The following is a 6943-nucleotide window of genomic DNA, read 5'->3' on the forward strand; positions in this document are numbered from 1 at the left end:
GAAACTCCATTTGGTAATTTTTTCCCCCAATAGAGCATACCCCTATGGCCAGCATATTCAGTATATGTGAAAGTGGCTCTCACATTTCCTGATATGTTGAAGGTGTCTGGCCCATGTTATTCCCCTATCATATCTGAGTGTAGATAAACTTGAATGAAACGTTTAGGTATTTAAAAATAAATTTGTCTTGCAGGGCCTGCTTCAAGAGTATGAACTCAGATTTCTGAACTCAGATTTCTTTCAGCCTAGTTGAGCACTTTTTCAGTGATATCTTCCTGTCATTCATGGACGTTTTTGTAGTTTTAGCCTCATTTTTATGCAAACTGTTTATATCAGAGGTCTCATAAATGTAAAAGTAGGTTACCTGCCCTCTTGCATACTGTTTACACTATTAATTTGCCTTAGATTTTGTTGGGGTTTTTTGTTGTTCAGTAAAGCTCTAGTCAAAGAGTTACAAATTTGGATATAGTACAAAGCAATACTATCCAAATGACTCTTACTTTATTTTAATAGCATCTGTGATTTCATTGCACTTTGTATCGTTCTTAACAGGAAACATTTCATTTGCATACCTGTGCATTTTCCCATCTTGAAAAGAAAGAAACTAAGCTTTTTAGAGATAATAACTCAAGGAGAAACCCAGCCAGGTTTTAATTTGATGTGAGTCACGTGCATGCTAGACGCACAGCTTGCATTTCCCTCCTTACCATGCAATTATCTGTAAATATTGTATGTGCTTGGCTAAAATGCTAGGAAGTCTACAGTTATATTAATGTAGCTCCTTAATTGCATATAATGGGATTTTCAGGCTACTGCAACCTATCCATTTATCATATTCCTAATAAAATTACTCAGTTTTTGTCTAAGGCCTTTTTATTTACTCTTCATCTAATTTAGAAGAACTCTAAAAAATAATTTAATTCTTGAGAAATTAAATCATTTGTAATGAAGGAGGAAAATGTGAAATCCAGGTTAAGAGCTGAATCCACTTAAGAGGCAGTTACTCGAAACCCCAAGTCCCGTTGATGAGACATCTTTTGCCCCGGTCGGCAAACGCTAACAAGTAAGTCGTCCTAGGACTCTGCTTATAAGATTCCCAGCTGTCCTTTGGGGAGGAATAGGGATGTTTGTAACCCCTTTGATGTTGAAAACAGGTATCCCTTGGTATATAGAATAGATGTATTCCCCTCCAAAAGTTAGCTGCCTTTAAGGCAGATTTCTTCACATTTCAGTCCCATTTGCCAGGATGGCCGTTAAGAAATCTGACTGGCATTTCAAGACCAAAGACTCTCCAGCATATACAGTGTTGAGTTCCTAGGAAGAAAAAAGACAGTGGTTTATAAGAAAAGGTCAATAATATTCAAAAATCCCTGAAAAATACCCATGCTGACCCTCAAAATACCAAACTCGGTTTAAACCTGTAGTGGAGAGAAGGGAGGAGCAACTCCTAAGGAGCTGTTGAACAGGGAAGGATAGCCAGGCTCATGCTGAGCTCACCGTTTGGGCCCGGAGCCTGGGAAGGGCAGGCGACGAGGGGCCTCGTTATGGACTGACGTGCTCACTTGCTCTCCTTTGCTCTTATTTATTCTCTTTGAATTCTTCTAATCTCACTGCACTTGTTATTTGTGTGCTCGAAGCTTTGCATTCTGGCTTATCCAACCCTGGGGTTGAATCACCCTCTCCCTACAGTCGGACCGAAGTTCCTGACTGCATGTGTGGGAGTGGCCAATCCTCTCTTTCTTACTGCTTCTGGAGAAACCATGACATCAAAATAGAAAGTGTAGATGTGCTGCTTTGCGTCTTCCTGGTCTCACCACTCCTGTCCCTGTCATCCTTCCAGGATGATGGTAGCCTCTGGCTGCTCTCCTGGGCTCGGTGAAAACTTCCTCTGGCATGTGGTCTCTGGCTCATGAGAGTTTCAGCTCTGTTCTGGACCACAGAATTGGTAGAGGAGTCATGTCTTGTCCCAGCAGCGCTAACGCCCCAGAGAACATCTGGCCACTGATGCTCTCACTAGCAGCACTGGGAGATGGAGGGAGAGAGAGACAGAGAGGGGGGATGTGCATTGAGAGGTGGAAGATAGATAGTGATATAGAGGCATTTGAAGGTAGAAAATCTCTAGTCAAGATTTGGTTTGTCCAAGTGCATTGGGGACCCTCGGGGACCGTAGAGCATGGGTGTAGCAAGCCCAGACAGTTGAGCTGAGATTTAAACCCCAGTACCAATTCTTCTTGGCTGTGTGACTCTTGGCAAGTTATTTATACCTCTGTGCCTCAGTTTCATCATCTAGAAAATGGGGGTAATAACCTTAATAGGATTGTGATGAGGCACTGCTAAGGGACAGAGACTAAGTGTTCATAGTGTGAGCTGCTATTACTAGCAGCTCCAGAGTAGAATGTCCAAATCATCCTTTCTTATTGGGTGTCTTGTATTAGTTTTGAGGTCAAAATGTTGTTCATCTCTGGGTAAAATTAATAGACTTAGATTTTTAGAGAATGCAGGTAGCATTTCTTTGTCTCCCGTTACATATATACTGTCACTGTGAAATGCTGCTTGTCTGGCTGGCTGCTCTATCTTGAGAAATATTTGCCCCATATGCAATACGTATTTAACATATATGGAGGGGAGGGTGCCCAAACTCTAGAGGCTTTAAACGATAGTATCTCCAATGACAAAAAGGCTTAAGCCTTTTTCTCTAGAATTATGTCTGCATATTTTCTATGAATCAAGTGCTTTCTTTCAAAAAATTTTTTGGTAATACCTCAGTCTTCCCCACAACCATCTCCCCAGTGCCTAATTCTAAGTACTAAACAACGTATCTACTAGTGCTATACGGAGGTCAGACAGTGACAGTGCTTGGATTTCTCTTTATTCCACTGAGAACTCTCATTCAGTTCTCATTGGTGAACATAAGAGTGATGAAGTGGATGTTAGGAGAAATTCTTACTCTTAGCTCCTTATTTTTCGCCTTTTGCAGGGGTTCCTCTCATTGGTTAGACAAATAAAAGAAGTACCAAAGCATAGAATATTTTTTTCTCAATCGAATGGAATTGTAGCTTTGAAAACGTTGAAATAGGGTGGGATATGTGGAGGAAGAGCTCTCTGTGGCTGCCTGGAGAGCGAGAATGTTCAGGGCCAGGGCATTATTTGCTAGCCTGCCCGCTTGACTGGATGCACTGGCATCTGAGAGAAAGGAATCTCAGGAGAGAATTTATTGGGGTTACCATAGCAACAGAAGGGGGGTACAAAGATGGGTTTGGAAGCCTGTAAAGAATGCACACAAGTTGGTATGACAACTGCAATACCCACTTCTCTGAGTTTAAATGTTTCAGGGAAAGTCTAATATTTAACTTTTCCAGTGGCATTCGAACTTTTCTTTGGCCGTTGGTGGTTAATGTGGCGTGACTCAGACTTTGATGTCTGGTGACTTTTTAAGAAAGATTCCTGCAGGAATTCAGTGACTGTTACACTTTTGAGTCATAATGCTCCTGCGGCAGTCTAGCAGGGATAAGCTTTTTCTTTTTTAATTATCTTGTTCTATCTTTTTGGTTTCTGACTAATAAAAAAATGTTCTTTTTACTGATGTGTACTAACACCGGGTGCCCTTCTTTATCATTCCACCACTGAGCTGAACACTTTAAATGTCATTTAGAAGAACATTATATTGAGCTGCTCACAAAGAAATGCCTTTCATGTTGGGATTCAATATGGGAATTTAATTCAGCCTTGCACCGAGATACTGGAAAGATTAACAGATTATAGGATGAGAATGGAAATTTAAATGACAGATCAAAAAGAGCTGAATAGGCTGTCTTCTTGATTTCCCCAACTAAGAGATGAGTAAGATGAAGCACGTGTATTCGAAAAAAAAAGCTGGTATAAAAGCAAGTTATACACATTTGTTTGAAATCTCTACACTAGAACCTGAGTGTTGGAATCTGCAGATGCATGGATATCTGAAGAGTGTAGGGTTTCCAAGACAACGATCTTCCTCCCAACCATCATGTGTTTTTATCTTCACTGTGTCCCAATCTCAGTCTTTATCCTACTCCATCTCCTGCTTCAGCTTCTTTAGTTCTTGTGTGGAATCTTCTCTTAGCTCCTCCTAGGCACTGAGTAGGTTGACCAATGGTTCCAGTTTGCTGGGGCTGTCATATTTTGAGCATTGAAAGTCCCGTGAAACTGCATGGTCCCAGTCAAACTGGGCAGGTGGTCACCCCAGCATCGAGTGTTCTTTGCATATTCTTTCCTACTTTCTACATCCTATCTCCCTTCACGGCTCTGTGCTCTGCCACTTGATGGTTTGTCAGTGGTCCAGACATGCACAGTACAATATGTTAGCCACTAGCTACATGTGATTATTTAAATTTAAAATAATTAAAGTAAAACAAAAAATTCAGTTTCTCAGGCTCTCTAGCCAAGCGATCGACAGGCACATGGCCACCCTCTGGACAGTGCAGATATAGAGCATTTCTAGGCTCTCAGAACATCCTCTTGGACAGTACTGATCTATGTAACAGAGCTACCGAGAATGGGGCAGGGACACGCATGCAAGTTTTGCCTGCAGTTTATGGCTTAGGTATAATGTTTGCTGGACACATTAAATGCTAAAAGAACCAAGTAATCCTTAGGTTCCAATTTCTTTGAATTTCTTCTTATACCAACTACGGAACATACAATAAGCCTATCTGTCATCCTTACTGGGTCATTTGTCAAATTGGTATTGAGCACCTGTGTTAGGATACCATGATGAATTATGGTGTCTGCCTTCTAATAATTTAATGGTCTAAAATGAGAAGAAGAGTTGTGATAGTTATCATATAATAAGTCTCTTCATGAGGTACATAGGAGGGATTGATGAGCAATTGAGGTTCTCAGAGAAAGCTTTGCAGAGGAGATGACACAGAATGAGGGATTGAAGAAGCAGAAAGAGGCAGTGCAGTGTATGGATAAGGAGCTGGAGCGTCTGAGTTTGAATAATGCTTCCTTTCTTCTCCCACCAATTTACTGGCTGTGTGACTCTGGGCAAGTTTCCTAACTGATCTGTACTTAGGTGTCCTCCTCTATAAAATGAGGGCAATAATAGTATCTTTCTCACAAGGATATAATGATTAAATGAGTTAATACTCATAAAGCATTAAATAAGACGTGGCACATGATAAGAGCTCTATAACTATTTGTTATAGAAGGAAGGTTAAGGAGACCTTCAAGATGGTGGAGGAGTAAGACATGGAGAACACCTTCCTCCCCACAGATACATCAAAAATACATCTACATGTGGAACAGCTCCGACAGAACACCTACTGAACGCTGGCAGAAGACCTCAGACTTCCCAAAAGGCAAGAAACTTCCCAAGTACTTGGGTAGGGCAAAAGAAAAAAGAATAAATAGGACAAAAGAATAGGGACAGGGCCTGCACCTCTGGGAAGGAGCTGTGAAGGAGGAAAAGTTTCCACACATTAGGAAGCCCCTTCACTGGTGGAAATGGGGAGTGGGCGGGGGCGAAGCTTCGGAGCCATGAAGGAGAGCCCAGCAACAGGGGTGCAGAGGGCAAAGCGGAGAGATTCCTGTACAGAGGATCAGTGCCTACCAGCACTCACCAGCCTCAGTGGCTTGTCTGCTCACCCAACAGGGCAGGTGTGGGCTGGGAGCTGAGGCTTGGGCTCCAGAGTCCAGATCCCAGGGAGAGGACTGGGGTTGGCTGTGTGAACACAGCCTGAAGGGGGCTAGTGCACCACAGCTAGACGGGAGGGAGTCTTGGAAAAAGTTTGGAACTGTCTAAGAGGCAGGAGACCATTGTTTCGGGGTGCGCGCGGAGAGGGGATTCAGAGCACCGCCTAAATGAGCTCCAGAGACGGGCACAAGCCATGGCTATTAGCACGGACACCATGAAATGCTAAGACTGCTGCTGCAGCCACCGAGAAGCCTGTGTGCGAGCACCGGTCACTGTCCACACTTCCCCTCCTGGGAGCCTGTGCAGCCTGCCACTGCCAGGGTCCCGTGATCCAGGGACAGCTTCCTTGGGAGAACACACGGCGCAACTCAGGCGGTTACAACGTCATGCTGGCCTCTGCCACTGCAGGGTCGCCCCGCATTCCATACCCCACCCTCCCCACCGGGCCTGGGTGAGCCAGAGCCCCCTAATCAGCTGCTCCTTTAACTCCCTCCTGTCTGGGTGAAGAACAAGTGCCAGAGGGTGACCTACACGCAGAGGCGGGGCCACATCCGAAGCTGAACCCCAGGAGCTGTGCGAACAAAGAAGAGAAACGGAAATCTCTCCCAGCAGCCTCAGGAGCAGCGGGTTAAATCTCCACCATCAACTTGATGTACCCTGCATCTGTGGAATAGCTGAATAAAAAACGAATCATCCCAAAATTGAGGCAGTGAATTTGGGAGCAACTGTAGACATGGGGTTTGCTGTATGCGACTGACCAATTTCTGATTTTTATGTTTATCTTAGTGTAGTTTTCAGTGCTTGTTATTATTGGTGGATTTGTTTATTGGTTTGGTTGCTCTCTTTTTTTTAAATTAGTTTCTGAATTTTTTAATTTTAATAATATTTTTTTATTTTAATAACTTTCCTTTATTATTATTTTTCTTTCTTTCTTTTTCTTTTTTCTCCCTTTTCTTCTGAGCCGTATGGCTGACAGGGTCTTGGTGCTCTGGCTGGGTGTTAGGCCTGATCCTCTGAGGTGAGAGAGCCGAGTTCAGGACATTGGACCACCAGAGACCTCCAGGCCCCACGTAATATCAATCAGTGAGAGCTCTGCCAGAGATGTCCGTCTCAATGCTAAGACCCAGCTCCACTCTACGACCAGCAAGTTTCAGTGCTGGACACCCCATGCCAAACAACTAGCAAGACAGGAACACAACCCCACCCATTAGCAGAGAGGCTGTCTAAAATCATAAGTTCACAGAAACCCCAAAACACACCACAGGACGC

This window comes from Lipotes vexillifer, unplaced genomic scaffold (genome assembly GCF_000442215.2).
Source record: "Lipotes vexillifer unplaced genomic scaffold, Lipotes_vexillifer_v1.1 scaffold237, whole genome shotgun sequence".
NCBI classification, from domain to species: domain Eukaryota; kingdom Metazoa; phylum Chordata; class Mammalia; order Artiodactyla; family Lipotidae; genus Lipotes; species Lipotes vexillifer.